Below are 25,550 nucleotides of genomic sequence, written 5' to 3' on the forward strand. Positions count from 1 at the left end.
TTCACATAGGGGAAGGGGTTCCATAGGGAAACTGGTGCTAACTGCGATTGTTTGGTGATCGCGGTCACAAAACAGTCATACATCAGACTGCGACTCGCAATTAGGAAGGGAATGCCCCTTCCTACATGCAACTCGCAAACCCTTTTTGTGATTCGCTAATGTGATTAACGAATCGCAAAATTGGGTTTGTGCATTGGAAAAAAAGCTTTTTTCTTGTTGCAAATGGCCCGATTCTGCGAATTGTACATGTGCCCCTTAGTCTTACCTTTTAACTGCAAAGCACCCTCTCTTATGGGCTACCTAGGGCCTACTTTAGGGGTTAGTTATATCTAATAAAATGGGAATTTAAGGCTTGTCAAGGGGTTGTAAATCTAAAGCTGACATGGCAGTATAACGCTGTATTCAGGCTGCAAAGGCAGGCCTGGGATAAGTTTTAGGATAGCTACTTACGTGGGTAGAAAAGCTGCAGACCAACTAGTAGAATTTAATTAACAGGCTTTGGGTGTACGTTATACCACTCTACAAGGGAATTACAAGTAGAACAAATATGCCAGTTGGTAATATGACCATCAAACCATGCTTTAGGGAGAGAGCACAAGAACTTTATCATTGGTTAGCAGTGGTGAAATACACAAAGTCCTACAGCCAACTAAATAAAATCAGCAAAATTAAAGGCAAACAGTCAAAACGTTTGGGGAAAGACCACCCTAAAGCTGACAGGTCTAACAAGAATTCATTCAAAAACTGAGGAATCAATAACTCTAAGTACGAAACTATAATAAAGAATGTGAACAAACCAACACACTCAATAATAAAAATGTAGGCATGGCTAATAGCATACAGCTGGTCAAAGTCATGAATCTGTCATTTTTACTGTAATTGAATAGGGAGATGCTATAGTATGAATGATAAACAAATCAATTTTGAGACTGTTCAGCATTGGATAATCAAGGTATGATTAACCCTTCAAGAGAACTAAACAGAGAAGAAAAACTCAGGCACAAAGGCCCAATTAGATTTTGCTCTTGGAACAATGATGACTCAACAAAAATTAATGAAGATCTATACGTTTTAGTATACTGTCTTAATGCATCACAACCATTTATTAGGGCATCTCAAATATTACTACCACTATTACACTGTCTAAACAGCAAAGAAAGGATGATGGAAGGGAAGATTATCCATCTATCTCCCCACAACACTAGAACTTGATAATGGGCTAAACTATATTGCCCACATGCAAAGCAACAGGAACAAGATGATAAAACAGGAGATTTAAAGAAGTTCAGATTGCAGCTCATAAGCATACCACACAAATCAGTCAATCTATATTGGACTACACAGAGGCAAGTTTTTCTTTACTAACACTCAATCTTTTTTTAATTAATCATTGTACTTAAATAAGTCATTCACCACAAATTTTTACTTTAACCTATCAGTTTCTCCACATAAGGAAAATACCACTCTACAAGTTCAATTGCAGTCTGACAATCTAAAATGTTTGAAGTGGAATGGCAAATTTGTTCAAAATATTTTAAATTGAGAAAATAATTGCTATACCATACTACATTCCTGGGATAACACCAATTTTAACTATATCAAGAAGTGGGAGCTATTGGCACAAACTCTATTAAAGGAGGTCCAAGCCAAAGAGTCAATTGATGAACCCTAATGAGCCCCTAGAAACATAGGAAAGAATGGTTCACAAATCCATTGAGATCAGAAAAAAATATTGAATCCTAAATTTGGAAGACTGAAGGTAATTCCTTTAAATAGCTACCAGCTGCAAAAAGTTAAAGAGCTCAGGCAGGAATAAAAGAAGCTGTGTGGTATGTGTGGTATGTAAAGAAAACTGATCACAAGAAATTTTCGGCACACTTGTTGGCAGCCAATCATAACAAGAACTCAAAAGAGTTCTGGCGACAATGGGATCATTCAACCAACAGTGCTAACATAAGGGTGAAGGTGTAGCGAAAATGTCTAAAGTAACAGTTCAGAAGCAAAGCAAAGCAAGAAGATCAAAGAATACAGTAGAAAAGAACCTCCACAAACATCAAGGAAGAATTCTTGATTAAATGTAATCAGGATGGATAAGTTACACGTACAGCTAGTAATAATAACGCTTCGGAAGATACCTGTCTCCTCCCTAAACACTCACTAACTTACAATTCCACTTAATTGTAAAAAATAATAAAAGAAGACACACAAAAGGAACACCCAGGCCAAGTGGCCACCCATAAGCTCTGTTCAAGTCAAACACAGAATTTCAGCAGATAAAATTGATTAATTTATAAAATCATTGTTTTCAGAATGACAAAATCATGAACTCATGGTGGTGATCTGTTGCACAGCTGATTTATAAAAAATCAGAACCAAGTAATTAACGATCAATAGCCCTCCAGGATACAGAAACGAATTGTTGTGCAGGCCTATTGTCCGAGATCTTGAACACTGGGAACAATTATGAACAAAGTTAACTAGCTGAGAAATTTCATCCGATCTCTTAACAGGAATTCAATTACTCTACACCGACACTTGGGCGTGCATCAGATTTTGAAGATGGTCACTCTAATGCAGCACAGGCTCCGAAGCTGGGATGAATCTTGGCACCATTACCATTTATTTTATTAACATGTTTAAAATATTGTTTACATATATTAAAAGCGAAATACAGGAAAGTGCTGTGTGCATCAGTATAAATATAAAAAAATACATTCATCACAATACAGAGTTGGATAGTCGTAGAGCCTGGATGTAAGGCTCCAAATATGCAAAAAGTTGTGGTGAGAATGGGCACCCTTACAGTGTATCCCTGGTAATTTAAATAGGGTCCGATAATATGCTGCAACAGACAAAATAGGGTCCGATAAATTTGCTGCAACAGACAATCCTTGCTGTTAGCTGCTATAAAGCTGTTTAATCTGGGTAATAAACCCTAGCCCAAACCCTGACCTAGCCATCATTGCCTTTTTGCCATGTAACATGATCATCCTTATAGGGGCCTCCTCCACTAATGTAACCTTCAGGGCAGTTATAGCCATCTTCACATCCAGGTTGTATCATGCCTGGGGATGGACCAATGTTGCATAGAATCTATCAAATCAATGATCACTGTGGATATCTCCTCATGAGCAGGGGGCTTTGCTTAGGAAATCAGGGGAATGAAAAAGGTGTCTAATAATGGGTGCTAGTACTTTTAAGAAACATTTATAGAATTCCAAAGGAATTTATCCACCCCACAAGCCTTTCTATTTGCTAGTTCACTAATAGCTGATTAAACCTCTGCTAGAGAGAAGGGTTCCTATAACCTATCACAATGTCTTTTACTTATTTTGCAATCATAGTGTTCTTCTATGTAGTCATTGACATCTTCAATGTAGATGACACAATCCTCTGTATGTAGATTTTGATACCATTTTCTAAATTGCCCTAATCCCCATCTGATTGACAATTAATTCACCCCACTTATTAAAAACTCACTAAATCAGATTACTACTAGCTCTAGCCCTGAATGCCAGCAGACTACCTATCTCCTCGCTATATTTGAAATAAAGCAGTTGCTTTGCCCAGATTTCTTATTAACCCTTTCGCAGATGCCTTTCTTTAGGGTTGCCTGCAAGACCAGCAGCTGCTCTGACATTGCTGAGGCCCCTTGCCGATCCTGCTCTATGACCCTTTGGGCCTGTCTGGCCTCAAGCAATGTAAGAGTGTGTCATGTTTGGAATTCTTCGACACGTAGTTCCTTCTGCTGATGTATTGAGTAGGTCAGGGTCTGTCCCCGGCAGAAGCCTTTAAGAGAGTCCCATACCATAGTTGTGGGTGTAGACCCAGTATTATTATCCAAAACTTCTTTCAGTGCCCTACCCATAGCCAGGGTATATCCCTCCTCTAGTAACAACAAAAGACAAGCTGCTTGGCTCGCAAGATTGATATGGCAGGTTCATGAAAATACAGAGTGATAGTTATGATCTGATATTATTCATGGATTCATAGGAAAGCTAGCATGAGCCTAAAGCAAGTGACTCAATAAAAAAATATTGATCCAAGACAAGGACTTCTGTGTTATTGAATACAAGTTGAAACCTCTGTCTGATAACCTACACAACTGCCAGATATCCACCAAGGTATACGATCTAATGATCTGTCGCAATGCCCCTCTGACATAGCTCTTAATCCTTCCCCTAATATTGCATTGCCAAGCTTCCTACACAAAGAATCTACCTCTGAGAGAAAGAAAACATTAAAATCCCTGCATAGTACCAAAGGCTCAGCTAATGATGCAGCTTTGCCAATAGACAGTGAAATACGGAGGGATTGTCCCTGTTAGACCCATATACTATGCATACTATAAGGTTCAAGTCTCCTCTCTGAATTACTGTAATCAACCATCAGCCCCCAGAATCCACCTTACCTTTAACCACAGACCATCTGAGGTCAAAGACTACAACTGCCACACCCCTGCTGGCCAAATTAAATTAAGACACCCTCAGTGGTCTATAGTCAAGCTCACTCAGCAAGGGGGTTTGATTCACAGACAGTTATGTTTCCTAAATACAAACTATGTGTGGTATAAGTGTACACAGCTCCTTTTTTATCAGTTTTCAATTTTTGATGGCTTTCATGTTGTTAATATTCAATGAAAGAATATGCAATTGCTGGCCACAACATGTTTCTCTCTTAGCTGCCATCCCTATTTAAACCACAACTGATGACACACACACTTTCTGCCTCAACCTCAGTGGGATATACACCTTCCTGTCTGTGCCCTCTATACTTTTTTATTGATGCTCCTTTTTCTCTCCCATACTTGAGTCTCTCCATAACCGTTCTAGAGATGGCATCCCCTTAACTTAACCTCCCAACCCAATCACCCAGTGCCCTGTCTCCACATGCCCACCCTCCCCCATCGTCTTTTGCCCAAACCCTGATACATAGTCAACCAACACCACACCAACCACAGGTAGGCCACTGGGTTGGATACCGAAGTGCCCCCACTTGAGACAATCCAAATCCAGACCAGCCTCAATCAAAATGACCATTGCAGACCACAAGGTGTTTAGTGAGAACATGAGGAACCAATAGAAGACTGAGATAAAAAAAAAACACATACAACATCTAGAAGATCCAGCTACGATGGCTGCTCCAAAAGGAAAGAGAAAGAAAGGTCCCACAGTGTATCATATCACCCACAGTGTATCATATCACCACCCACTATTAGCTTTTCAAGAGCCATCACTTAACAAAAGACCACATATTCAACAGTTCTTTAGCTTTAACGTTATCCTGACAGAAATATGTTCATCCTTTGAATATAACCTCAGATTGGCAGGTTCCAACAGTGAGACCATAGCCCCAACTTTCTGAAAGGCAGGAATAAGTTCATGCAGTTGCCTAGAGTGAACCACAGTTTCATGGCAAATGTCAGACATACTTCTTGCATGCATACTTTGATGGGAGGGCATGGGCATGCAGGCTGGTAAATCTCTTGTTGCAAAATAAAGTTTACAACAGAGATTAAAATAGCCAGAGGGAAATGGGTGCCCCCCCTTTCCAGGATTGCAGAAGACAGAAACGGTGTGCTGAATCATTGAGTCCATATCCAGTCATATAGAGCCAGAAAATCTTCTTTAAAAAGCCCAACAATAAACCTTCTTGGGTCATCTCCCTCACTGCCCTTTAGGATGCCTAGCACTCTGAGATTATTCCTCCACAATTGATTTTCCAGAACCTCAAATTTTACCATAGGATCTTCCAGTTGAAGCTCATGTTTCATGCTGGCTGCTGTGTTTTCTTTCACGGTCTCCTGTAGGGTAGCCCAATGTCCCTCCATGACTCCAAGCTATGTATGATGAATTGTTAGATAGCTTTCTGAGGACCACTTGTGTCTTTAAATGTGCTGTCCTTAACAAGAGGGAGTCCTTGTTTTTAGTCGTCTCTCTGAAGCTGCAGAAGATCATAGATAGCAGCCAGTGTGGAGGGGTCTGTTTGATATGGTTCTATCCCTCTGTTGTCCCCTCTTCCAACATATTAGGCCCCCGTGACAGTCTTCACAGGCTTGACAGTTGGGGGATGAGGGGATGAAGGCTGAATATAATTTGTAGGAGTATGTTCCAATCCTCTGGATCCCAGAGCATTTCTTCCTCTCCAAGGGTCAGTGTGGGGTCTAGTTCCCCTTGGGCAAATATGTTAGTGACCAGATCCTCCATCTGCTGAGTTGTTAATACCTTAGCCATGCTGGGCACGGCATTCCTAGCTTTGGCATCTTCCGCAGGATACTCTCTTACTCCCAGATCTGGTTCTGGAAACATCACCCACCTGGTATCCATTAACTCTGCTGTATCCATCTCTACTTCTCCCATGCCATCAACATCTAGCCCTGCCATCTCTAAATCAGACAATTGCCAGAGTTGGAAAGAGAAAAGAGGGCCTTAGCTGACTCCTGGAAGTTAGTGTCAAGATTTTGAATGTCCATGGAAGCTGAATCCTCAGACCAGGTCTGTTGCTGGCACAACATCCACCTGAGAGTCCCACAGCTTTAGCCCAGCCCTTGTAAGTACATTACCATGCCCATTCAAGCTGCACTGCCATACTTGGCTGCCAGGTTCCATCTCATCTGACAAAAGGCCACTTCCCACTGGAGTGCCTGCGAACTGGCCAGTGGAAGTGGAAGTAGAAGTAGGGGATAGAGATATACCTATCAAGACATTAGGAGAGGCTATAGTGCCAGACAGCCCCTGAGACCTTTGTTCTTAACATCGTTAACATTTTTGAGAGTCCTATTAGTCTCAGGAAGTCCCTCCAAGACAGAAATTAATTATTTGATAGGGCATACATGCTGTTCTATCATCTTGTGAGATGTGCCTAACAGGAGACCAGTACCAGTGTCCTGGAGGGAATTAGATGGCTCAATATCATCTGTTCTCCTATTCTCTTGACCCTAATTGCCTCCCTTGAAGTGCATATTTACTGCAGATGACTCCAGTGACAACCAACCAGGGGCATTAATTTTGCCAGACATTGATGTCCTCTGCACACTCCCCACTCTCTCATCCGTCTCTTCAGTTGTTATCTTAGATGAGGATAAAATACGTTTCCCAAGTGCCAAGTGCTTACCTAATGTGGAGGATAGACCAGAGGGGCAACTCATTCAGATGGCTTTTTCACACTATCCTTTAGTGGCCATCACCCATGGTCTTCCAGAAAATGCTGAATATAAGGTTGTCCAGATGCACCAATTGGATCAAGTCATCTTAGGTGATTACTACAAATATAATTCCAGGCTCAGTCTGAAATGCAGGCAATAATTTTCTCTTATCCAAACAGGAAAACGTAGTAGCCAAAACTGCCTCAGTGCTATAAGTGAGCTAGACAGTCCTTTGTGGAGGCACACCAAAGCAGGTCACCTTGCAAGTGGTTTCAAATTTCTCACCGTAGAAGATGCCATAAATCTTGTGCTGTTGCTGTCTCCCTTTCTCGCATCTGGGCTGGGCTGCTGATCCCAGCCGTGCCACCTGCAGGCCACCAGGAAGGAGAAGGAGAGAAACACTGCAATCATTGCATCTATCACTGCCACTCCCTACAGTCAGGGCTGCCACCCATCGCATTGCTGCCTTGGGTGGCAAGGATCAACCTGCTCCACGTCTCTAAGCCCCCTTCGTGGCCGCTGGAGTCACCACTGGAATTCAGGTATGCCTCAGGCAGGCTCAGGAAGGTCTCAGCATCCTCTTTCCCTCAGTCTGCACCGCCATCTTGCCCTGCCTTTGGCAGGATTATTATTTATTACATCTATTGCAGATTTAGCTGCAGCTTTGAATAAGGTACATTTTCATCCACCTAAAGATTGAGGTAAGCAACTTTCAACTTTATTGTCTGCAGATGATGCCATGCTGTAGAATAAAACCAAAATTGGTATTCAAAGATTACTAATTGTGCCATTTACATACTCTGAAAACAATGAGTTGGAAATTGACCTATCCAAGACCAAAGTTGTGTCTTTTGGCAAACAACAGAGAAAAGGCACCTTGTGGCACCTCAACAGTCAGCAAACATTTGTTTCTCATATATAAAATAATCAACTTTTCATTAAGTGTTTACTTATTGAGTTACACAGCTTATTTCATCATGGTGCAATTGATTCAAAATTCCAGAAGAATACATTAATTAAGTAGAGAGTTAGTGAATTCCCTGCAGCAAACTTTGATCCACTCTGGGTTAGATTACCCACAGCAGACATCATCAAATACATCCTGTGCATATGTCCAATCCTAACTCCAGAATGAAGATTTTTGTTGTGTGCTTCATTTAACCAAATGAAAGTTTTAACCTGTTGACAGCCATTAAATGAATATCTAAATTATCATAACCACTCGAATATAAACTTTGTTATATTGTTCTCTGACACAGAAAAGATGGAGAGGCTGGAGAAAATAAAAAGAGAACTTATCAGATCAGCAATCATTGTTTTTGACTGGAAAAACTAGGAGGCTTATTTATTGTTTGAGATGTGAAAAGTAAACAAAAGCATATGCTTAGCAACACAACAATAGTTTATGAGATTGTTATTTTTCCTACTCTTATCTTTCTGATTGAGGTTTTGTTAATTAAAAAATAACTGTACATTAAAAGTATATATATATATATTATGTTATTGATTCATAACACACTGGCATGTGACTAGGATGTAGCTTCATTCAAACGTTTTAGTTAAACCTTTATTAGGACTTCAGCCTATGAGGCTTCTGTTGCCAATCAATCAACAATCAATCACTAAATGTTTATTTCAGGTGAGTTACCAATAAAACATACCAACTAAATATTAAAATTCAGCATTAAAAACTCCAGGGGTTAGAACAATTAAAAATTTACATATAGTGGGTTATTACAACTTTGGAGGAGGTGTTAATCCGTCCCAAAAGTGACGGTAAAGTGACGGATATACCACCAGCAGTATTACGAGTCCATTATATCCTATGGAACTCGTAATACGGACGGTGGTATATCCTCCACATTTGGGACGGATTAACACCTCCTCCAAAGTTGTAATAACCCCCATAATGTGAGAATATATATTATTCAAGATCACATATTACTGAAAATCATTATATTATTTGTAAAATCACAATGATCTGAATTGCCCAAGCAAGGTATGCATAATGGGACAAAGTGAAGTTTGGGGGCAAATGTATCTGATTTAGGATTGCAAAAAGCAACAGTATTGCTCTGTAGGCACATGTTCTGGGAAACTAGAATAATCCATTCCAGATTGTATTTAGAGTAAAGACAACAAAATAACAAACAACACTCATGTTCTTCATATTTTCTGACAGTAGAAGCAGTAGTTTGAAAGCAATTGCTTACTGGATCACTTCACAGTGAAAGCTGCTAGTGGCAAGATGCCTAGTCTTAACTCCAGGCACACCTTTTTAGCAAACTGCGGCTTCATAGTATCTAAACAAATTTAAAAATGGGAAATGCACTTATGAGTTAAAACATTCATTGTAAGGTGGGGTAAGACGTTTCCAGTAGTCCACATTTTTTTAATGCTTTGGTCAAACTGATAGTTAAGGGAGTTGGAGTCTGAAAGCGGGCAATGTAATCTGTATCAGCTCATGAAGGGCAGCTAGGGAAGTTCTGGGAACTTCAAGAATTTGAAAGAGACAGAGTTGAAGCAAGCATGATACTGTCTGATATATAGGGTTTAGAGAGCGTAGCTTATATAATCTATATTAACATGAGATGCTTATGAACTAGTGTGTGGTAATGCCGTTTAAGTAATTGTATTTATGTATTTGTTTAAACATGCACCTGAAATGTGACCACGGGGAGTGGCTGCCAAATGTATACGTGGACTAATAATGATGACTAAAATGTTTATAAATATTATACTGAATAAGTTTTATACTAATTATTAATAATTGCGCTATTGAATTTGTGCTGAAATCCTTGTAGGCCTTAAGTTAGCATGAGCCGAAGCTTAGCTGCTTGGCTCTCATATTAAATGTATTTTTCCTGTCTTGCAGTGTGCTGACTCGCAAAAGGACATGACCTCTTGTTTCCTTCAAACTAGAAGCTGAAATGGAACCATACTAGACCCTTTCCCATGAATTCCACATTGCTTGTAGAAAATATTAAAACAAAATGAAACAGTGTAGATTAATGCAATGTACAAGGTAATTCAAACCGGTGAAGACAATGGAGCTACTGACCAAGAGATGTGCAAAGCATTACAGAAAGATGAAATCATACCGGAAGGGCCACCTCTGAAGACATCGAACAGGAGAACCAATGAGAGACTTGTAAAATAATATGGGGTGAAAGATTAATGACATAATCCATCTTTTTATTGGGTAAAGATAGTGGGGTATAACCAGTGTCCAATAGAATTTTAGGGGAATGTACAACGAAAAAGGGATAAAAACCCATGACACGGGAAGCCATTCAGAATTAGGTAGGGAATGCTATTGATTTTATCCAGAAACCTTGTCACTCTGTTTGGTGACTTACTTTGGTTTACTTAAACCATCCTTTTCCTTAGATTGCCCATTTTCACCTTACCTCCTTATGAGGGAAGTGCCCCTTTTTGCCCCGGAGCTGAGTTCTGACTCATGGCGATATGACTGATGTCCTGAAGGCGAAGACTGAACCTGTGCGCTGACCTAAACTTTGGAGGGTAATTATGACAATGCAATTGTAATTTGTCTGTTTGCTTTTCTTTCTAGGGACCAACTGCTTACTTTTGACAGAGACCATAGTTAGATGTTTTCCAAATTGGTGTTCTAAATTGTTTTGTATGAAGCTCAACATGCTAATGCTAATCAGTGGTTAGGACAGGTGTTCACTAAACTGACGCAAATAGACAAACGACCGAAAGTATGCTTTGTTGAACTGATGCGTTATTGACACTCTGCTAAACTGATTTATGTTTACGTTGTGTTCTGTTCTGATGTTTGTGATTTTCGCCTTAATGAAATCTTATCAAAGTTGTCATATCGTGACCATGTTTCTTGGTTTTGAGATTAACGCATCTGCTTTTAGAATTGTACCAATAGGGAATAAAACTAATAAAATTCTACTAAACCGGTGTGGTTATTCATGACTGCAAGGTTATGGTAGTGGCTTTGAATTGATTAATGACTTTGACTAAAGTGAAATGTTTTGTTGTGATACATATTGATGACATCATAGATGTATTGATTGACATATTGATTAGCTATCTCGTCCTAAGGTGTCTCTCAACTGGGTCAAAAGATTCATTGGCCTGAAACGAGTCCTTATGTGTAACAAATTATCATAAAGGGACGCGTTAGCAGTTCGATGTAAACATGTAAACTTGCAGAAAAAAAGAGGGTGATGAAGACACTAGGCCCCTCATTATGAGTCTGGCGGACCTGGGTCCGCCAGACTCGCAGTGGAGATTGGACTGCCGCCAAAGCAGTGGGCTGACCTCCACATTACAACTGTTGTACTGCAGTGCCATGACTCTTTTCTCTGCCACTGGAGATAGAGTGCTGGGGGCCCCATGGGGGCCTTTGGACTGCCCATTCACTTGGCATGGGCAGTGCATGGTCTCCATGGATAGACCGTCTTGCTTTCAGTGCTGGAATTACAAGCCTGCATCAATGTTGTGGTGAGTTTTCTGCTGGGCCAGCAGGCAAAAACGCTGTTTTCTCCTGCTGGCCCAGTGAAAATCTCTTAATAGGGCTGGAGGGTGGTAAACCGGGGTGGCAATTTTCCGTCCTAAAGTCCTTAGATGTTGTTAGAAAAGCAAGATGAAAGGCTATTCTGATTATATGTTAAGGGTCTGATTTCGGGAAATATTTTTTTCTGTCAATTATCTGGCATCCAAACACCAGTTAATACAAGGACGAAAGAATCTGTGATATCTCGTGGATTTGACTGGGCTAGGTAAAAATAGTAAATTACATCAAGTGTGAAACTTGCAATGCTATAAACTAAAGAGTGCTTAAAGATGCTAGTGCCTTCTAGTGGTCCTTAGTTTGGTAAGTAAGAAGGAGAAATCCAGTAAGTTAGTAATGAGCATCCATTTGTGTCATTGAGACAGACAATTAGTACTATAAGCTGGGAGGTGTGGAAACAAGAAGGTCACTGGAGCCATAATTAACTGTTGCTTTGACTCTGAGTGACTATGTTAGGATGAATAATGTCAGTATAAATAAGAGAGGCAGTGATGTTATGGTAGCGGTGAGAAAGAAGTAAGAAGAAAATCACTAGTGACATCATAAAGGAGGACTGATCGAACTCAACAGCTGACTGGGCCATAAGAGAGGTTGGATGGTACTGGAAGCTTGGCAATGGGAAGAAAGAAAGTGTACGAGGTTCAAATTGTTTTCGCTTCTACCTAACAGGTTCTTGGTTGGATCTAGAGATGAACTAGGAATTAGGATAGAAAAGAGGAGGAAAATATGGAAAAATGTTACTTGGCCACGCATGTCTAATTTATTCCATTATTTAGTTTTAGGGGGAAGTGTACTGCTGTGGTAGTAAGAACTTTAGAGTTACTTTGAGTGAGCTCAATTTGGTATTTCCAATAATAAGTATCTGTAATGTTTAGGATGGAGGTATTTGCGGAGAAAACTGTACATAGCATACAGTTGCTTAGTCCTTTTGGGCAGTGGAGACCATGGAGAGGTAGTTAGCTAACTGTATCTTTGGTGAAGAGGGTTACCTCAGTATTAGAGAATATGATTTACCAAGAGATGAACTGGTGGAAAGGGCAGAACTGAAAAGGAGGTTTTAATTGAAAAATCTCTCATGCCACAATAGGCCTCATATAGTCTGTTTATACTATTTGATAGGAAAGTGCACTTTTGAGATAGTGAGCCCATGAGGGTTACCAGGAGTACTCAAAGTAGTGGAAGGGAAGACTGGATTTTGAATGACATTGCTTAGCATGTTGGGCTAGTGGGGGACATGGAGAGATAATGAGATTACTGTGTCATAGGTAGTAGAGCTTGTTTGGCTAATTATGGACGGCAAGCGGCACAGCTGTCACTTGGTGCTGTGAGAAGTTGTAGTAAGAAAGCACCTTCTATAGCAGAAAGCTTCAAGTTTAGTGCAAAGAGTCTAGGCCAGCCAATTTACCATCTCAGTATGAGCACAGAATATAAATCCACATACCAGAAACACTGATCAGGGCTGAGTAGTGAGCTGCCACAGTTACGTAGACAGGTATTTTTAAGTAGTTGCCTGCGTAATAGATAGAGCTTGAGTGGTTGTTAATGAGCTAACAGATGAGACCAAGGCCTATTCTATGAGTTTAAACATGATAAATTGAAGTAAACTAATTGATGTGCTGTTTGGTTCATTCATATATCTCATCTTTTGGACATTATGAGGTGCATGCGACAGAAGGAAAACCAGGGCAACAATGGTGAGGCATATTGGAATGATCCTTTGCAAAGAATTACATCACGAAGGGATGATGTGAAAAAGAAGAATGTGGAAAGATTTTTTGGGTATAAGGAAGGCTCTTGTTTTTATAGTTCTTAAATGGTTCTAGGTAAATTAACAACCATTGATTCCTTGAAGATGCATTACTGTGTTTCTGTATGTGCAATAAGGAATACGTTGCATTGGTCCAGACAGTTAATCAACATAATTAAATTATTCTTTTAGTGGCCTGAAGATAGCATCATGCAATTGATCGATGTTAGTAAGAATCATTTTTGTAATCGACATAAAAAACATATAAAATGTTAAATAAACTTGATAGGCGTGTCATTATGCATATCAGAAAATCTATAGCACTAATATGCCTGTGGGACAATGGTTATTAATTCCATTTTGTCCTATTGTTAACTGGTTACTTGGGTAAAAATCTAATTTTATGTTTTAAGTATATACAAAATTGATGCCCAATAAGGTCCTGTAAAATGTTATTAGAATGAAGGTGGGTCGGGGGGAGACTCTATGCATTGCATTAACAGTGAAGAAAAGGGCCAAGAGTATATGCCTAATAATGTGAAGCAGACATATTTTTGAAATTATTGTCCACAATTACTCCTGGAAAGGAATCAGCATATCATTAATTACTTAACAAAGGTATATCTGAAAATGATCGGAGAAAAACAGAACATGATGTATACATGCTGTTGATTGATTTGGGGCACATTATGTGCTGTACAAGTGAAGTGTGCGCAGTAGGTGACAGTCGCTGGTCTAGGGATATGAATTCTAGTGCCTGCTTACATTCTAAAGTATGTTTTTGAATAATCAATTTTGTGGACTCCCCTATTTAAACATACAAATACAATAAATGCATAATAAAATAATCCCACAGTAAAGATACCATTTCAAAAAAATGCACGTACTAAAACAATCAACACATAACATTCAAGTTTTAACAATCAGATAAGTGAAAAGGCATGAAACATAAAACTGGAATACATCATATTCTCGCTCATTTAATCTGTGCCTTAATCACAAAATAGGCTGAAAGAGGTTGGACAAGCTAAAAACTATTTCTTCATCAGTGTCCAATTTAAAAATTCTCTGTGCACTTTTCTGTTGTCTGATGTCCAGCTTTTGACAAATTGTGGCAATCCATTACCTCCTAGCACACCATGGTTTCTGCAGTGACCTTGGGAGCTGGGCAAATATCAGATCTTTGTGCAGATGGTGGCCACTTCCTGCAGAAACTATTGATAGATACATGTCCAATTCTGGATTTCAAATTGAAGCTTTTTGCTTTCAGTGGCTCGATTTAGTCCAAAACAGGGTCATACTTCAAAACAGTACTATAATTAAAACACTTCTCAAACAGACCATCTTTTCTTGACTCACAGTATACTCTTTCTGTTACAAGTGGACAATGTTTTGATAATCCCAGTTTGACAGGTCCCAGTAGAGATGGATTCCAGTTTATCTCAAACATTATGAAAGTATAAGATCCTAGTCAGATCTAAAAAAAGATCCTAGTAGATGGCCTCACAATGTGCATCAACATGCTAGCCTTTATTTTAGTGAGAACTAATGCAAAGTGAGCATGGTCTGCTATTGCAAAGTAACAGTTAACCCAGAGAGCAAACCATCCTATGTTTAAATGCAGATCATCCCATTCACCCGGAGGAGGGCAGGAAAGCTATAATGCTACAATGTAACCTCGTACAAACGAACAAGGGGACACCTACCCAATATGGTGTGCTGACAGCAACTTGGACTGCCTCAAAATATATAAATTATCAGGATACAATGTCCTCACGCATAACACTAACAAATATTAGAAAATTCACAGTCTTAAACATATTTTCTCTCTTAAGAAAAACACAAAAAGAAAAGTAAAATATGAGACCAAATCAACACAGTAAGTACAATTCCAAGGTGGAGCTACAGCTGCTCACGAGCAATTAGTAACCTTACACAGACATGTGATACAGTACAAAACATTCTTTATCTACACGTACTATGAACCTTAAAACACCACTATTTATTGTCCTATCTTCAAGATTTGCAATTGCTTGTGGTTACTCAAGCGACACAGTGGCCACACTTATAAATTATGTCCCAAAAGTTGCACACCTCACATCTCTGTAATATTATCTGTTTTAGAGTTTTCTAATATGCTTTAACGAAATGAGAAAGTAAATTACCTGCCTGCTTAAAAGCAAACAGCGGTTTGACCAAAATACTGTTAATAATATGCCTATTTTTAAAAATAAGCTTCTTGATAGCAGTACGCTGCCACACATGGTGACACAAACCAATTTCAAAATAGGAGCTTGGAGAGGGAAAATTCTTCATTTGCGTAATAAGCACATTTACAAGTAATAGGTCATTTACGTAGCTAAATAACATGTGCATACCAGTCATATGAGCAGGCGTTAAAAGGGGCACACCATTATTATTAATGGGTCCCTGTGTACTTTGCAGGATTAGCGTCAAAATGTTTGGCTCTAATTCTGCAATGTATAACAATAGCGTCTGAAATTAAATACAGCACACACATGGTGGCGTTAGGGGGCGCTAAGGGGTGTAAGAAAAGTGGCGCTGCATATAATGCAGCACCACGTTTCATAAATTTGGGCCAGAGTCTCAGTGCCAGACCTTTTCAAAGAGTACCACATCAGGCCTTTGGATAAACTCTACTGACCAGGTTAGTCGACAGAATTTCTCCTGATTGAATCAATATGCGCTACTATCTACTGGTGGAGTTCTCCTACCTGTTAAACTCTTATAAAAATGACCTATTATTAATTACAATCCCATTACCCCTTCGAAAAGAATGTATTAGCCACCTGTCAATCCCTGTTTTCGTGTCTAAATGCATTGGAATATATTTCTTACTTTATCCTAACTGTTTTTGTCATTGTTTTTATTATACAGAAAACTAACAAATTTAGTAAATACGTTGTCTGGCTAGATAGAAATAGTGATGAAGGTTTTCTTTGACCCAGGATTAAAATATTTTTGTTAATACAAAAATGCGAACGTAATTGTTAAATAGCAAGCCAGGGGAAATCCCTTGTTTTCGTTGGTATTATTACTTGCTGGCAGACTTTTACTACAAAAGTCCTGTAAATATATTATCCCAATTCCTCGTTCTGTATCTGTACGCCAGCTGCAGACACACCCTAGACAAGCGATGATTAGCTAATCCAGCAACTGTCATTGTGACGAGTAAGCATAAAAAACTAGAGCTGGAGAACGTATCTACCAAAAATAATTAAATAGGTAATATCGACAGAGACACAGCCAGGTTAAGACTCCCTACCATCTGAAATGGGCAAATCGCCTTTTGAGGTCATGTTTCTGACTCTCTCACGTCTTTTCCCGGCATAATGGGGGATCCTAAATTGAACTTTTGCTTGATTGCACTAATTATAGGAGTGACATTTTATTCTCAAATGCTCTGCCTCTTTCTTTTGATGCCTTAATGTGTACACAAATGCCTAATGTAATGTCTTTCACTTTGTTACTCACTAAAGTACGTGTTTATCAAAAGTGCTGAAAACCCTCAACTTAGAGTAATAGTCACTTTGCTGGGGAAATTATCATATTGCTTGTTCAGCTTGAACGTGTGTTTTTTTCACAGAATATTTAGAAGCATAGGAATTCTGTCCGATGAAACTGTCTGCTTTGCATATGTGTTGCTGCTAATATCTGTGTCTATGATAATAAATCTGACTAAGCTTCATTTCACTAAGTTTCTTCGGACTACATGATACTGGGCTGTAGTTTAATAAAACATTGCATTCCATAAATTGTAGTCTCTGTTTAAATTGAACACAATGTCAAACATAAAATGTAAAGGAAAAGCCCCCAAAGTAGCATGTCCTGCATATTTAGCAACTCAATTGGCTCCTGCACTGGCCCATCCATCAAGCAACTGCATTTTTTGGGGATTATCCATTGCACACGACTGGGAAGATCAAAACTAATATCCATCATTGATCCTGTATGTGACTTGCATAGGGCGATGAGAAAAGCTAGTCAAGCTTGTATTCTTTTCCTCCCATCACTGGTATATTATTTTTAGGTCTCATCTACAGATAGCTTTAACTTATTTTTTGTCAAAGGCCTATTTTAGACCATACTAATACTTACAGTGGGCTTTGGGCTAGCCAGTTGCTTAGCATTGGTCAACTTTCTGCTCACTCTTATTAACTTGCTTCTGTTTTAATGGTTTGACTCCTCTTCTTGTGTTTGTCCCACAACCAAATCATAGATATTTACCAGCTTTTTGGTGGACGGCTTGAACCCTCCTACCTTTTTTATTGCAACATTCCATGTGGGTACACTTCTTTTGTTTTCTTGCAGGCATCTTAGTGTGATGCTTCCTAACTGAAGTTCCCACGTGCTTTCTCTCTGTTGCTAACTCTTCTTCCACTCCCCACATAATCTATCACTTAACCTGCCCCATCCCTTCCCCTGTTTTGTCTCCACTGCTCCCACCTTCCTTCGTTTGCTGGTTCCTACTCATCTCATTCCTTCAAATAATATAAATCTTTTTGGAAGGCTGGCAGCTAAATATGTTGGCAGGCTATTCATTGCTAAAAAAAAAAAAACGGTGTCCTTGGGTATATTTTTTTCGGAATCAGACTTAATAGGTTGAAAGGAGATTCAATAACATGAACATGATGTCTTTAGTGTCCAGTTCCACAGTGACTGTTTTGATATAGTATTTGTCCGAGCACAAGAATGTCCTGTGTGCTAAACTTTAGGCATTTCAAGTAAAGATGGCAACCACAGACCTGTACAAGCTCTTGACAGTTCCGATGCCGGGTTACAACGGAGACCGGTCCGAGGTGCGGCGGCAGTTACGAGGAGCCGGCAAGAGGGAGGCGCTGATCCTTGACACTGGAATAAATATTACAACTACAAACTACGGCGTGATATTGTTATATCTACAATATTTTGGCGATGAGTTGCCGGTTCTGGAAGCCAGTGGCAAGCCATCAGCAATTTTGAACTACGCGTGTGGCAGCTCATCGACGGTGTTGCGCTTACTGTAAGGGTAACGCAGGCTGTGTTCCTTACTTCTCTAGTTGCTGAAGTGATATCGACTGCCTCGATCTTTTCAAAGACAAGGACTGGTATTAGAGGAAAGTACCTAGCGAGGTACTTCTCTAGTGGAAGGATAGAAGGACTAATAAAAAAAAAAAACAGTGAGAAATTAGAAGAAAGTACATAAGGAGGAAACTTGAATGTCTTGAACATTTTTATTTCATCTATTTAGTCATTTTAAAAGTACAAACTGTACAGTAAACTAAATATTATGGATATGCCGACAATCACAGCACCTCCTCCATTCTTGTCAATACGAGGGCGGCCAGCAATAGAATGGGAGGAATGGCTGGACATTTTTGACAATTACTTAGAAGCTTTGGATGGACAAAGATTCCGCCCTAGTAGGAAGAAAGCTATTTTATTAAATGCTTTAGGAAAAGAAGGCCAACACATTTATAAATATCTTCCAGACTTACAAGTTCAGGGTGACGAAGTAGATGTGGATGTGTACGCAGATGCCAGGAAAATATTAGATTTAAGATTTGCTAAAGCTGAAAATGTGGGGATGAGACAACACAAATTTTATACCGAACCTCAAAGAGATGGAGAATCTATAGATGATTTTATTTCTAGGTTGAGAGAGTTAGCGGTCAAGTGTCAATTTGGTCAGATGGAAGATGAAATGATTCATGATCAATTGATTGTTCGATGCAGAAGCAGGAAAATACAAGAGAGGTTATGGGCAGCAAGGAATCCCACTTTGAAGGATGCAGTTGATTTGGCCAAAGTCATGGAAGAATCTGAATATTGTATGAGAGCAATGGAGAAACGGGAGACAAAGGATGAGGTAGCAGTTATAAGCAAGCGACAGGACAGTTTTTCAAGCAAAGTCAGGATTGGCAAGTAAACCTATAAGAGAAGCAGAGAATAAAAGATGTAACAAATGTGGAAGTTTCAATCACACGTCGGAAGCAAAGTTTTGTTTCGCTATGGGGAAGGAGTGTAGGAAATGTGGGCTCAGGGGTCACTTTTCAAGAATGTGTCAAGGTTTAAGGAGAAATAAGAACGTGGCAACACTCTTGCAAGAAGAAGTGGATGATAGCTTGTGTGAGACAAATATAGGTTCAGACAGAGTATTGGCAGTTGGGGATGAAGGATGGAAAAAACAAAGACCCAAGGCACAATTTGTGATTCGAGGAAAACCAGTTGAATTGATGGTGGATTCCGGATCCTTATATACCATTATTCCAAGAAGTTTGTTCACTTCTGAATGGCCACAAGCAAGATTATTGCCTAGAGATATAAGTCCTGGGGGATATCAAGGCGAGAAGATAGATCTCATTGGTTATATGATGGCTGATATCAAATTTGGAGAAAGAAGCACTAAAGGAAAAGTGTATGTAGCTGAATCGGGTCCACCAATCTTGGGATGGATCCATCAATATGATCTTCATATCATCATCAATCCTCGAGCTAAAACACAAATATTAGTTGTAGAAGAAGTGACGTTACAAGATATTCTCAGAGAGGCGGAAGGTGTTTTTCGAGAGGAAATGGGGCAACTAAAGGGGTATTGTCACAAAATTAACCTCAAAGACGGTGCAATTCCTGTACGACATAAAGTTAGGAGAATACCGATATTAGCTAGAGGACAGGTCAAAGACTTGATAAGAGAAATGCTATGTTGTGGAGTCATTGAGCCTGTCGAGGCATCAAATTGGGTATCTCCAGTTGTGATAACGAAGAAGTCTGATGGAAAACTTCGTTTTTGTGTTGATTTGAGAAGCTTTAATCAAAATGTGGTAATGGACAGTTTTCCTCTGCTTAACATCAATGAGCTGGTTCTGATGCTGAAAAGAGGAAGGTTTTTTTCAAAACTGGACTTAAAGCATGCGTATCATCAAGTAAGGTTACATCCTGAGTCAAAAATCTTGACAACATTTATCACAATGGAGGGCACGTTTCAGTTTACCAGAATGCCTTTTGGTTTGTGTTCAGCCGCAAGTGTCTTTCAGTGAGTGATGAATGACTTACTCAAAGACATTCCGAATGTAATATATTTTCAGGATGATATACTAATTTTTGGAGACACAGTGGAAAATCACAATTTGACTCTGAGGCTGGTTCTAGATAAAATTTTAAAATCAGGTTTAATGCTGAGAAAAGAGAAGTGCATATTCTTAGCTAAGGAAGTGGAATATCTGGGTCACACATTGTCGCAAGATGGGGTGAAGCCAAAGAGAGATCTATTGAGAGCCATCAAATTGGCACCATGTCTTGTGAATAAAGACCAGTTGAAGTCGTTTTTGGGTTTAGTGGAGTACTACTCCAAGTTTGTGGAGAATTTTGCATCGAAGACGGAGGAACTTAAAAAATTATTGAGAAAAGGTGTGGTTTTTGATTGGGGCGCAACACAAGAACGGTGTTTTGAATAAATCAAAGAAGGAAATTTGTGAAGCTGACATTCTAGTGCCTTTTGATGCGGGAAAAGAATCGATAATTACAGTAGATGCTAGTGCCACTGGTATTGGTGCTATTTTATCACAAAAACATGGTTTAAAGGAAAGAACAATTGCCTTTGCATCACATTCCTTGACACCGACAGAGCGCAACTACTCGGTAATAGAGAAGGAGGCATTAGCTGCGACATGGAGCATGGAACATTTCAGGATGTATATTTGGGGAAAACGATTCAAGTTGTGAACTGATCACAAACCTCTGGTGAAGGTGTTGACCCCAGGTGGAGCTGAAAAAGGTTCTTCTAGACTGATAAGACTTGCTGCGAGGTCTCAAGAGTACAACTATACTGTAGAGTATATACAAGGATGGAGAAATGTACAAGCTGACTGTCTTTCACGTCTATCACAAGACTGGGAATTGTTGGATGAAGAGTATAGTAGTATTCAAGATTGTGAGGATCTAGTTGCAAGTGTCGGGGATGGAGTGCAATGATCATCAGGAGCATTAAGTAAAGAGGAATGGTGTCAAGCCATGGCAGGTGATGAGGAAATGAGGGAAGTGATCAGAATGATAGTGAATGGTAGACGTAGAGAGAGTACACTGCCAAAACATTTATGGACCTATGGTAAGATATTAGATGAACTCTCATGTGTGGGTGAATATATTGTTGTTCGTGGTGAAAAATATGTTCCTCCTGTAGGAGTGAGGAGGAACATTTTTAATATTGCACATGAGGGTCATTTAGGGCAAACGTTGATGAAGAGGAGGCTCAGAGAAAATTTCTGGTGGCCAGGGATGGATGACGACATTGTACACTTGGTGGAGAGATGTGATGTGTGTACGCAGTGAAAAGAGTCTGAAAGTGGGCAAACAATCTTTGATGGGTCACATTGAGGATCCTGGTCAAGCATTGCATACTGTATGTGGGGACTTCATTGGTCCTTTAAGTGGAGTTAAACACATGTCTAGGTTTGCATTTGTTTTGATGGATGTTCATTCGAAATGGATAATAGTGAAATTTATGTCAGAGATAACCACAGCATCCACAGTGAGAGTTTTGTCTGAAATATTTAGGGAAGAAGGATGCCCGGTATGTTTGGTGACAGATAATGGTACACAACCCACCTCTAATGAAATGAAAGAGTTTTTATTATTGATGGGTGTTAAACATTCAAGGACAGCACTTTATAATCCGCAAGGAAATGGAATGGTGGAAAGAGCCAACAGGATGGTTAAGGAGGCCATACAACAAGCACTGGCTAGTGGCACAGATGTTGAAGGTATGGTTGCGGATGTTGTGTGGGCATATCGCACCACTGTTAATGGTGTTACTGGATGTTCACCGTTTTTCATGATGAGGGGTAGAAGACCAAATTCTAAATTGACTCCGTTTTGGTTGAGAGAACTTGCTAGCAATAATATAGGAACATTTGAGGGTGAGAATAAATGTGGAGATTCTGCAAATGGTGGTAAAGATAAGAACAAAATTTGGCCGGGTGATTGGGTGAAAGTTAAGTGAATTGTTAGAGGGTTGAATAAATTCAAAGGGCCATTTAAAGTCAAGGAAGTTCATCCTTGGTATGTGATATTGAGCAATGGTGAGCAATGGAATCTCAGGAGAGTGGCAAAGTGTAATTATACGGAAAATATGATTGCAGTAGATAAGATCAGTGATGGATGCAGTGGATGTATGTTTGACGAACTGGTAATGAAACCTTTTGCATAGCATTCTAGTTGTACAGGTGATATGCTGCCTGGTTTTATGGAAGATGGTGGGGTAAGACAACGAGAGTTTAGTGAATACAGGAATGAAGTTATGAGGGAGAGATCACATAGAGTTAAGAAAGCACCAGCGTATTTGGCTGATTATGTAAAGTAAAAATGTAATCTATTTTACTCTCAAGAATGGTTAGGGTAGTATCTGTGTTTCAGTGAGTTACAGTTTATGTTGTTAATTCATACAGTTCAATATTTGATATTTTAGTAATTCTGCTTAAACAATGAAAGGAAGAAGATATGTTGTAATGTGTTCGTACATTCAAGCGCGCGAGCTCTTGAGAAGCGCGAGCTCTTGACGGTTCCGATGCCGGGTTACCACGGAGACTGGTCAGAGGTGCAGCAGCAGTTCGAGGAGCCGGCAAGAGGGGGCCGCTGATCCTTGACACTGGAATAAATATTACAACTACAAACTACGGCGTGATATTGTTATATCTACAACAACTTACCATCTTCCTGCCTCTATTAACGATTTTAGTAATGTTGCAGAAAGTCCAGTATGACTCACACTGTGGGTCAAGAATCCCCGTGGCCTACAGCAGTGAGTGCAACATTGTAACCACTGTGAAATGCTCTTCTGTGTATTCCCACCATCCAAACACAACACTAATCATAGCTATGCCTGCATTTTGAATTAAATAGTAGTAATGCCTCCAGGGTGCTGGGGTGTTTTTAGTTTTCCTGCCCCTTCTTCCCTGTCTCCTGGGTCTTTATTGTAATGCTTGTTCTACCTTTGTCACTGAGAGTTTACCAATCCAAATAATGGATCCCTCAACCAATCCTTTCATCTCCCTTGCACAAGCTATTAAAAGAGATGAAAACCGCTAAAGCTGAAATAGTTATTTTACTGAACTGATTAAACTACCTACAAAACAGGTCCATTTCATTATCGTTGTGCCTAATGCATTAGGTATACCAACGTCCAGTACTGACAAAATTGCTAATAATACCAACACTGTGTCAATGTTCACTCCACTGCCCACTACAAAGTCCGCCACAGCAACTCCTAAATTGTTTTTTAAGGACTAAGGTTATTCTCTGCATTTCTGACACAGTGGCAGTTAAAATTTATGAACAGCCCCTATACACAATGACATGGCAAATGTTTTGTTTGACTGTCATACCAGACCAAGCAGGCACTGAAATGGGCAACACACTTAATACAGAGGGCCTATTTACAAAACTGTGATAATTTTTCGTCCAAGTTCTGAGTTGTACCTAAAAGATTGCAGGCTAGCCAAGAAGCACATACAGGGCTATTAACTTAAATGAGAAAAATAGTTACATGGCACATTTTGAGATGCTTGTACCTGACGCATTACTGAATCATGGCATCAGCTTTTATAGGTTGGTTCTACAGGTGGCACAACATGTAGTTGACCATCTCCCTCAACAAAGGTATATTCTATAGAGCATATAACAAAGATTCTTCTATAAGGTAGCAGATTTAATGATAGAGTAAAGAAGACTCAAAGATACTTGCCATGGGTTTGGTTGCTCCGTTGTTAACCAGTGTCCATTCCAGGGCTGTAGCCGAATCTTCAGCTTCTTGTCCTCTGCTTTTATAACTCCCAGAACCATATGGGCACCTCATTTGTCAGTGACCGAGGATCTTAGCTTCTCTCTTCATATTCTATGCTTTCATATGCATTCAATTATGCATAGACCATCCGGATACCAATTTAAGCCGTTTAAATCTCGAAATGCTTCCTTTTATGACATTGGTTAAAGCCACCCAGGCAATAGTCCTGTTCCATTTCATAGTTGCCCCGAGAATGCTTGGCCTGCTGCTATTACTGACAGGCTTAATTCATCTCTCATAAAAGCAGGCATACCGGGAGATCCATGTTGGAGTACATGTTGTATAATATTCAATACCTTGAATCTTTCTTATATTAATCGGAACTTCTAAGAAAATTCACAATACCTTTAGTTATACTTTTTTTTAGAGAATCAGGAGTCATCAATTTTTCCCAAAAGCTATCCTGCTCTACAGTGCTTAACATTGAAGTGTAACACCCTTCTATGCTTGAGTCATCAGGCCTAGAAGAAAATCATTCTACAGTTCTTATATTGGACAGCATCACACCACATTTGAACATCAGGAAGTGCAAAGTTGCCTTTCTCACGACAATTTAAAATTACCAAGTTCGCCTTGCACCTAAACAATGCAATCTGTAGGGAGTGAAGGACAGCGGTATATTGTCAAAAGAATCATCATCTTGATCAGATTTGTTCATTTACATATTGGCAGAGGTAGATCCCTTCATTTGTTTAACAGCATGCTGATCTCTTTCATTACCTTTATCAGATTAGGTCTTTATATTTCAGTCTCTGTGTATTAATGAACATTTGCCAAGTCTATCTGACAATTTGATTGTAAAGAGTTTTGCTATTTACTGCATAATATAGAAAATGTATTCTAATTTTTATTGATGGTTAAATATTTTTCTTCGCCCAATGTATGATATTTTTATATCATGCCCCTATGATGTTAAAAAAAATCTCTTTCTCTCCCTTTCTCCTATTCTGTAAATGATACAGCTAACATTGTATATTTACCTACGACTCCACATTGATTTCTACTTTTCAGTCGAATATCATAGTTATGTTTTGAACCAACATAGTCAAGAATCAGTTACAGCCTATTGTCTAAAGTCTTACACTCTCAGTGTGTAGATCGAGGGCCTGTCTTAGTGTTTGGTGGGCTGGTTCCTCTGTCACAAACATAACTGATATCCTGCCTGCATGCATCGTGCTACTTTGCGAATTGGGCGCAGCAATTTTGGCATTGTTGGCCACATTAGCAAAAACAATTACACTAATATGGCGCAAGGATGTGCTAGGGG

This window comes from Pleurodeles waltl, chromosome 8, assembly GCF_031143425.1.
Source record: "Pleurodeles waltl isolate 20211129_DDA chromosome 8, aPleWal1.hap1.20221129, whole genome shotgun sequence".
Lineage (NCBI taxonomy): Eukaryota > Metazoa > Chordata > Amphibia > Caudata > Salamandridae > Pleurodeles > Pleurodeles waltl.